This window comes from Euprymna scolopes, chromosome 42 (genome assembly GCF_053919585.1).
Source record: "Euprymna scolopes isolate OS-2025 chromosome 42, ASM5391958v1, whole genome shotgun sequence".
NCBI classification, from domain to species: domain Eukaryota; kingdom Metazoa; phylum Mollusca; class Cephalopoda; order Sepiida; family Sepiolidae; genus Euprymna; species Euprymna scolopes.
Window position 1 is genome coordinate 28,867,260 of NC_136523.1, and position 9,452 is coordinate 28,876,711.

General features: G+C 29.7%; 1 protein-coding gene across 1 annotated transcript in view; it reads right to left on the reverse strand.

Moving 5' to 3' along the window:
* Positions 1-8,266, reverse strand: part of LOC145266976 (uncharacterized) — a 260,300-nt gene extending 252,034 nt beyond the window's left edge. Inside the window, exon 1 of the mRNA XM_080122815.1 lies at positions 8,123-8,266. The gene's annotated coding sequence lies outside the window, so the exon portion shown is untranslated. The remainder of the gene's footprint in view (positions 1-8,122) is intronic.
* Between the last annotated feature and the right edge of the window lie 1,186 nt (positions 8,267-9,452).

Consider the following 9,452-nt stretch of genomic DNA (forward strand, 5'->3'; position numbering starts at 1 on the left):
CAAGTTAAGTCACGGTAACATATATTGAGCGAATTTCTAACAGTATTTTGTCTAATTTATTATTTATAACACCTTTCCCCAAACTTACCGTGTTACAGAGACAGTCGGGACTCGGGCGCCATTTTGAATTTTCCAATACATCGGTAAACACAGTATGTTTTTCGAGCTGAATAAACAGGTTAAATTGAATAAAAACACGAAAATTATATCCAGTTTTTTTTTTTTTACACAGTGGTCACGTCACCACTTATCAAGGCCCGGAAGCCACTCAGGGATAAGGGTTATTGCAAGTACATTACGTTAGTGTGGAAATTTGATGAAGTGTTTACTTAAGGGGGCGGTTCATTAGGAATTTGTTAACGTTGGACTTGAACACATCCAAGTTGTAGTCAGGTGGGAAGCAGGCAGACGGAACAGAGTTCCACAGGCGTGCACTGCACGCCGCGTGCAGTTGTTCTAAGAAAGAAGCTTTGTTAGAAAAGTAACCTATCTTACCTTTGATAACATTTATTTGTTATATATTTGTTTTTTTTTTCACAACTTTTTCGAATCTATGTGTACAGTAATACAAACCCCAAAAAACAAAACTTTAATTAAACTTGGAAATACGATTTTAAAAAATAGCGCGGATCACTCTCTGCATTAGTTCCAAAGAAACAAAACCAAATGAAATGAATTATTTCTTTAAATGTTTAATTGATAAACTATTGAAAATTATATTTAAAAAAAAACACAAAAAACCACAAACTTTTGCCAGTACTTAAAAAAACAAACACAGGTTCGTTATCAATTTAAATTTTAATCACGTGTTGATATATAAAAGAAAATGAAACTAGACGGTGTCAATAACATTTTCCCTTTTGGACATGCAAGAAGCTATTTTGCTCCAAATGTATATCTACCAAAAATTGAATACAAAGTTTAATACACACACACACATATATATATATATATATATATATATATATATATATATATATATATATATATATAAATACCCCCCCTCCAAGCTTTTTGGGTATTGAGTAAAAAGATCCGACAATTCAACGGGATCTAACTTTTAGCATTTGATACAAATAATATTTCTGTTTAGTTAAAAATAACTTGGTCTAAATACGTTATTTTAAATAATTATAGTGAAACATTTTTCCGACGCTAAAATAGAACATTACCAGTATGCGATTTATATTCATGGCAGACAAGTAGGTTTTCAAAATTCACAACGAATAATTGTTCCCAAAGGCAAGGAATAATTTAGTAAAGAAAACCAAATAATTTAAAGAATTCAATAAATAAACAAAAAATAAAATAAAATGTTTACATGGGTTTCTCCGGTATATGAGATTATTCTCCTGTATCGAAATTTTGAATAGAGTTTTCTGCATAGTTGGCTTTTGTATTTACAACAAAACTTACAATTTTTGAAAAGCTGAACATGTCAGTATAGACATGGCATGTCCACAAGAACACAACTTGTTGCTTGCCACAAGACGTTTCGTCTGTGCATGTAACACATCATTTTCCGTAAATTTTTGCAAAGGTCCATTCTTGAAGTGACCATTTCAATTTTTGACCAAATTCTTAAAAAATAAATAAAAATAAAGTTTATTTTTTCTTCTTCACAATTTCATATAGTTATGGTTCTTTCAAAGGAGACGACGTAGATGAGAGAGAAAGTGCTATTCGTACCCCCCCTTAAAAAATGGGAATATTCACCGTTCAAGTGACAAAGATGGTCACAAAGTAGGTGTTCAATTTAATAGAACGTTATAATTGAAAACTGATCCCCGAATATAAAAGTCATAATTTTTTGGTAAATTTTTCCGATGTGCCCCAAACTTATTATAAACACTCCAATCTCCACATGTTTAGAACGGCTTTCGGAATAACCCCCTCCCAACTTCGAAAGCCGCTCTTAATATGGGGAAGTCTGGGGGGGGGGCTGTTATTCCAAAAGCCGTTCTTAACATTGAGTGGTTGGCCACTACGCTGGGGCAGATCGTAAAAAAAAAAAAAAAAAAAATCCTATTTTTGTTTTTTTTTTTAATCTGAAAGTTAAGTTCGTTTGTTATCGATGAGATTATTAACGCGAGAAAAAAAAAAGGTGCAAATTGTGGAATTTAGAGGTGAAGGCAATTTCTTAAACATCCGCGGTTTCGAGTTATGTCCCCTATGTGTAGACTTCTGTCTACTTTATAATGTCTAAGAAATATGCAATTTTACCCAATTTTCCGTAAAAATTACTGCGGACCTGAAGGAGCTTTCCCTCTGCCGTAAAATTAATTCGGTAATCGTAGAAGAAAGAGAGAGCCTGTTTCCTCCGTTTGACTATAGGTGGCGTTAATGTCTGTCCACCCAGTTACGGAAGCACAAAATGTATATAATGGCACCGTTGAAATAAAAATAAATGTTTAATTTTAAACATTTTTTTTTGTTTGTTTTTTTTTTGCAAACATATTTAAGTTTTTTGGGGTTTTTTTTTTCAAACATATTTACGTTTTTTTTTGTTTTGTTTTTGCAAACATATTTAAGTTTTATTTTTCCAAACATTTACGTTTTGTTGCTGGTTTATTTTCAAACAGTTACGTTTTTTTTTTGTTTTTACGTTTTTTGTTTTTACGTTTTTTTTTTGCAGGCATAAACTAATAATTTTTTAAATATTTTTCTTTTAGAAACGTTTGCTTATGCACTTATTGTACCGCGCTATTTTTTTTATAGTAGTTTCAAGTAAGATTAAGGTTTTACAATATCCTTTTTCAAATATATATATATATATATATATATATACTCGCAGAAAAGGTAAAATAAAAAAAATTAAGAAAAAAGAGCCCCCCTCTTTTTTCCATAAAAAAAAATGAGAAAAGAAAAAACGTTGATTTTGTTATTATAAGAACGTAAAAAATACTCGCGGAAAAACGGTTGTACTCATAAATATGTTTAAAAGAAAAATATAGCAAAAACATTTAATTTATGCTTGAAAAAAAAAAAAATTAAAAAAAAAAAGAAAAAACGTAAATGTTTGAAAATAAACCAGCAACAAAACGTAAATGTTTGGAAAAATAAAACTTAAATATGTTTGCAAAAACAAAACAAAAAAAAACTTAAATATGTTTGTAAAAAAAAAACAACAAAAAACATGTTTAAAATTAAAATATAACAAAAACATTTATTTTTATTTCAACGGTGCCATTATATACATTTTGTGCTTCCGTAACTGGGTGGACAGACATTAACGCCACCTATAGGCAAACAGAGGAAACAGGCTCTCTCTTTCTTCATGATTACCATTAATTCCTTTTCACGTTTTTTTTTTTTTTTTTTTTTTTTTTTTAAATTTTTTCTGCGGATTATCGTCGATAACAGACTTAACTTTCATATTAACAAAATTTGCTTTAAAAAGTTTCTTTAATTACTTTTAACATAGGGGATCACTTTTCAATTATAACTTTCTAATAAATTGATACCCAAGGTTTCACGTGTCCGCTGTGTCACAGCGGCGCTGTCTGTGATGTAAAATAAAATAGTTTAAATATTTTTGTAAAAAAGTGCTTATGCATTTGCTACTTTTAAATAGTTTTTTTTTCAGGTTAAATTCAAACGTTATAATTGAAAAATTATCTACCACGTAAAAAGGCATTAATAAACTTAAAAAAAAAAAAAATTCCTGCTAATATGAAAGTTAAGTCTGTTATCGACGATAATCCGCAGAAAAAATAAAACGTTAAAAAGAATTAATTTTACGGCAGGGGTGGGGAAGCTCGTTCGTTCAGGTCCGCCTAATTTTTAACTATAACTTTCTACTCAATGAATTTTGGGATATATCACTATTTTCGGTATAACGTATGTTTTTGCTTAAAACATTTTTTTTTTTAAATCGATCAGTCGACTATCTGGACAAGCACTTATTTTTCTTCAAATATTCCACCCAGGCAAAGGCGGATAACGGTACTGATGTAGTTGAGCAGACCCAAATTTCTGTCATTGGAAAATGTAGGTCACATGATTTTATTTATTTTTTTTATTATTGTACACGGTGTAATTAAAAAAAAATATATATGTAACCTCGTCTTAAATTATCAGGCACTATTTTATCAAGAACAGAAAACTAAATAAAATTTCATAAATAAATAAAGTTCTTTCCCGATGAACAATTTAAAAAATATTTTTATATATAATTTTATTTTCGTTTTATATTAAAATGTTTTAATATAATTTGGATTAACTTGTTTTCTGTCCATTTTTTTTTTTTTTTTTTTATAATTTATTGATAAAATAGCGCCTGGTAATTTGAAACGAGGTTACGTTTTTGAGATAACACCGTTTACAATCTCCTACATTTTTCCGACGCCATAAATTTGGGACCGCCTATATACATTAGTACGAATACAACTAGTTTATAAGGGCAGCAGACTTGGTAAACGAGTTCGAAAGGTTAAACATGTTTCTTAATAACAATAATTTAATGTATAGACTATAACACTAATTTTATTGTTTTTAAAATCGATGTCTTTAATTCCGGCCTTTTCTCTTCTGACGAGAAGCATTTAGCTTCGAAATACTATGACCTTTCTTTAACCCTTAATGACTGAATAATATAATAAACTTCCTATGTAACTTTACTATTTATCTTCTTTTTTTACTTATTATCGATGCCCACTTATAAGAATAAACACATGCTGAAACTATACATAAAAATAAATAAAAAAAACAGTTAAGGGCCGAAACAATTGTACGGTACTGGATCTTTTTTTGAGACAAGAAAATGAATGTCTTTTCCCAATGAAGCGAAGCGAAGCGGTATACTATATATTTATTCCAGGTTAATATTTTCCAGCGGTAAAACAATCAATGAAGTTTTAATGAAGTTACAAGAGTGCTTAATACCGAAGTAGGGCAAAAGACGGACCTGAACGAGACGTTCTTAACATGGGGGTTGGGACTGTTTATTCCGAGAGCCGGTCTGGGGGTGGGGCGTGATTCTCGTTCAGGTCTGCCAGCCAAGATATACTACATAAATATTAATATGTCGCTACACATTCATGAGCACGTTTCGGACTAAGCCTTTGTATAAGCAATATCGCCTGACGAGGTCTCCAGTAACTTGGTTGACCGAAACATGTTCTTGAATGTGTAGCGACATATTTATGCTCATCTAATATATATATATTAAATACGTTAAATAAGTAAAAATCATTTAGAATTGCATAGTAATAGAAAAGATGTATACTTTTTCCTCCCGAGTGAGCACGACAAACAAACTCTGTGATATCCTATAAGACTTCATTTTGTGAAAATCACGCTTATTGTAGTATATTCGTACGTTATAAACGTGTTTTTCTTCAAATTACATGCGGTGTAAATTAATTTTGAGTCGAAATGTTTCTTCAACCAAAAAAAAAAAAAATAATAATAAAATAAAAAAAAAACAATTTTGGTGTTTAAGATAGAATCGACAGATCGATTTTTTTGGTATTTTCTTTTAAATGACAACTTCTCAAGGTTTTCGACTATGCTGAATACGAAAATCGCATTGAAATTTTGCAGAAATAATTAGTTATCGAGATATAAAATATTATATTATGCATTGTATTCTTTGGTGGCCATCTTTTTTCACGCGCGTGCAGTGCTGCCTGCAGTGTCAGTCATAGATGAGTAGATTTGTTTATGGCGCGCGTGCACGCGCGTAAAAAAGATGGCCGCCAAAGATTACAATGCATAATACAATTTTTTATATCTCGATAACTACTTATTTCTGCAAAATTTTAATGCGATTTTCCTATTCAGCATAGTCGAAAACCTATAAAAGTCGTAATTTAAAAGAAAATTGTGGAGGTGGACCTAATCTGAAAATTTACCGATTTTTTTAATGTGGTTCTAAGCAAAACCAACAGTACTTAATTGTCATGTCGAAAATAGTAATATATTCAAAAATTACGATAATTCATCGAGTAGAAAATTATTTATAGTTAAAAGTAATTTTACAGAAAATCGGGGGGGAAATGGCATTTTCCCGAGATATGAACACCTTGAAAATTGCGAAGACAGGCAATATCTCACTTTTCGTCACTTTAATGGTTGACGTTTTGTTTTATAGCGTTTTTTTTTTTTTTTTTTTTTTTTTTTTACTAAAAACACAATAGCAATTCTAGTCGATGAATTTTCGTAATTTTTGGATAGGTTACTATTTTCGATATGACAATAGTAGTACTATTTTTTTTAATTTTTTTTGCTTAAAACCACATAAAAAAATCAATCTGTCGACCAGTTTTTATTGCTTATGTTTACCCCTTCAAACTCATCATTTAACCAGCACTTAATGCCCGCCACCAATCACAATCAAGAACTGGTCTCACGTGACAAATTAATTAATGAAAACAATTTCAATTAAAAAAATTCGTCTGCTTTGAATATTAAAAAATAAATTAAAAATCGATGTTTATTTTTACGGCTTTCTTCTGAATAAACACGTTTTTAAAAAAATCGTTTTATGAAAAGTAACTGGTTATAATGAAGTGGTTGGCTCCCAAATTTTATCAACTAGTTTTGCCTGATTTTTCCAAACGGTGACAGGGCCAATTAATCCAATTATAATTTGTCTGATTTTTACAAATTATTATTATTTTTTTTAATTATTATTGCAAATTTGTAGATTAAATTATATTTCCAAAGGGAGAGATTGGCACCGCCAGTGGCTGCCACCAATCACAATCAAAGAATTATCTCACGTGACAAAAATTGACCAATCAATCTCAACTATTTAAAATATCGTCTGCCTCCAAATGTTAAATGAAATAAATAAATTCAGTGCTTATTTTTATAGTGGCCACATACAATATTTTTATTTTCGATTTATTTTAGTTGTATAAACATACTTATCGCAAGTAAGCTAGACAGAAACGTTTGTATTTTATTCTCAAATGGAAATCAGACTAAAATTATATATTGAACTTTTCAGCTTTGTGTTGGCTGCCATTCAAACAGTATTAATCCACGTTTTATAACAATTTGGTTCAATTAATAATTTATTAAACAATACAGATCGTACGAAAATATTTAGAAAACCATTCTTATCAAGAAGTTTTTTTTATTTATCTATTTTTGCACTTTCGACTTTCACATAATAATTTAATAAAAAGATACGGTAGAAATTGAATTTAACTTGAAAATAGTATATTTATAATTATATATATATATATATATATATATATATATATAATTATAAATATACATGAAACATTCAACGATTTTGGTTTCCAACTATTCTTTGTAATTAATTTCTTTTTTTTTTTTTTTCTTGATTTTCATTTTAAAACAATATTTAACTACAATTTCTTTATGTAATTTTTTACTTGGTTTCCGCCTTAACATTTTCCTTAAAAAAAAAAATAAATAAAAAAAGACGACTTTATACGGTTTTCGGGTATGCTGAAAACGAATATAGCATTTAAAGGTTTCGCAAATAAGTAGTTTTCCGGATATTAAGTAATGTAAACCCTTATGTTAAAAGTGATGATGGTCATTGTTAACACACGCATCTGCACTTGACTAAAAAAAAAAAAGTGCTTGCATATAATTTATAAACAATCTTATTGGCTTTAAATTTCTGCGTATATTTTAAATTTATTCTTGTATTTATTTATTTTTCATATTTTTTGAAAGTGTGAACAATATTTTGTGCGTTGAACATAAACCTGGCAAGAAGAAAGGGAATTAGATTTTTTTTTTCTAAGGGGCACTTGCTTTAGTAAATAAAAGACACTTCCCTTATTTGGAAATGTAATAAATGAAAGACCCATAGGTACTATGTAGTCCTAGTCCACGATTTCGTATTTATTATTATTTAGTTATTATTGATAAGTTTTCTTTGGTAATTAATTAATTAAATAGCTTTCACTTATAAGGGTTTCCTCGTGGCTGTTTGGTTTCAAACAGGCCTACCTAAAAGCGATTATTTTTTTGCGCAAAATAATAATAAAAAAAAAACGTGTGCAAATATAGTTTAGATTTCAGTAGTGTACTGTACGGGTTTGTTGTGATTCAACCTGAAATTAAATTGATATTATGAAAACAAACAAAAAATGTGATACATAACATATATAATATATCAGTTTTAAATACTTACTAGTCTAGCCGCAATGAAAAGCTGTGATACACAGTGAAACAGCCTCTGGATGACAAATATATCGAAGCATAAAACTATACTTATGGCAAATGAGCTACACTGAAACGTTTGAGTTTCATTAAGACGAAAGAATTCGTCAAACCCATTATATATATATATATATATATATATATATATATATATATATATATATATATGAAATATTGTGAAAATATACAATATTTAATCTATTTTTTCTTCTTTTCTTTTTAACTTTTTTTTTTTTTTTTTCAATATTTTTTTTTTTTTTTTTTTGCAAAACACAAATTTGGAATTAATTATCCAGTATGAAATCGCGGATATGCATTATCCAATAATCCCAAAATATGTCGATGCTAGTACCTGCCAGTTTTTTTTGTTTTTTCTTTTGTAACAATTTCCGTTTTTTCTTCCGCTGAAATAAATAGATCTATCAAGACTTGAAAAAAAAAAAAAAAAAAAAAAAAAAAAAAAAAAATTATGATTTAATTTTTTCGGAGTGAAAAAAAACTGGAGACTAGTATTTTTTTCTTTTTTGGATTCTCTTTCGTAAATAATTCAAATAAAGCCATGGAGGGTAAAAATCCGAATCTTTCGACGTGAAAACAACTCGACACGTTTAACCGCATCAACGAGCAGTGATACGACAACACAGTCGTCCGTGGGTGACATGTATATGTTTATGTATATTTTTCCAGTGTCCAGGGGAGGAATTAAACAATTCCGTACCCAAACAGTGATTCTGAATATATTATTTTGTATTAATATAAAATACTACGAATTCATGTATGAAATCCGACCAAGTCCGTTAACAATACAACGAGTCAGATTATCTCTGGTTTGCTCGATAGTAACGGATTTGTTAGGTTGGCTCGGGTAGGTCGTACGGGCCGAAACCTAAATTTGTCGATGCAAGCTACACAACCCCTTAAATTAGTTTCATGTGTATACAATCATAATATTTATTTTTGTGTTTCAGTATTTATTTCAGCAGTGCTCACCACTGCTCAAGGGTTGTGAGAAGCTAAGTGGCTCCAAGAAGGTTACATCGGTGGAAACCACGACCTGCTTATCAATACAAGCCAAACAAACCACACACACACACACACTTAAACAGTGGAGTACGTCAAACTACTTTTGGAAACAAATTGCTGTTGGCTATTTCTTCCAAGCATAGTAGTAATATATATAGGATTTTTTTTTCAAGATTCAGATCAGGCAAAGAGGGGGGGGGGTTCTTTCTTTCCCTCTTGAATACCTATATACGTACTTACATGTTTAGCAGTCCGCCGTCATATATATATATATATAT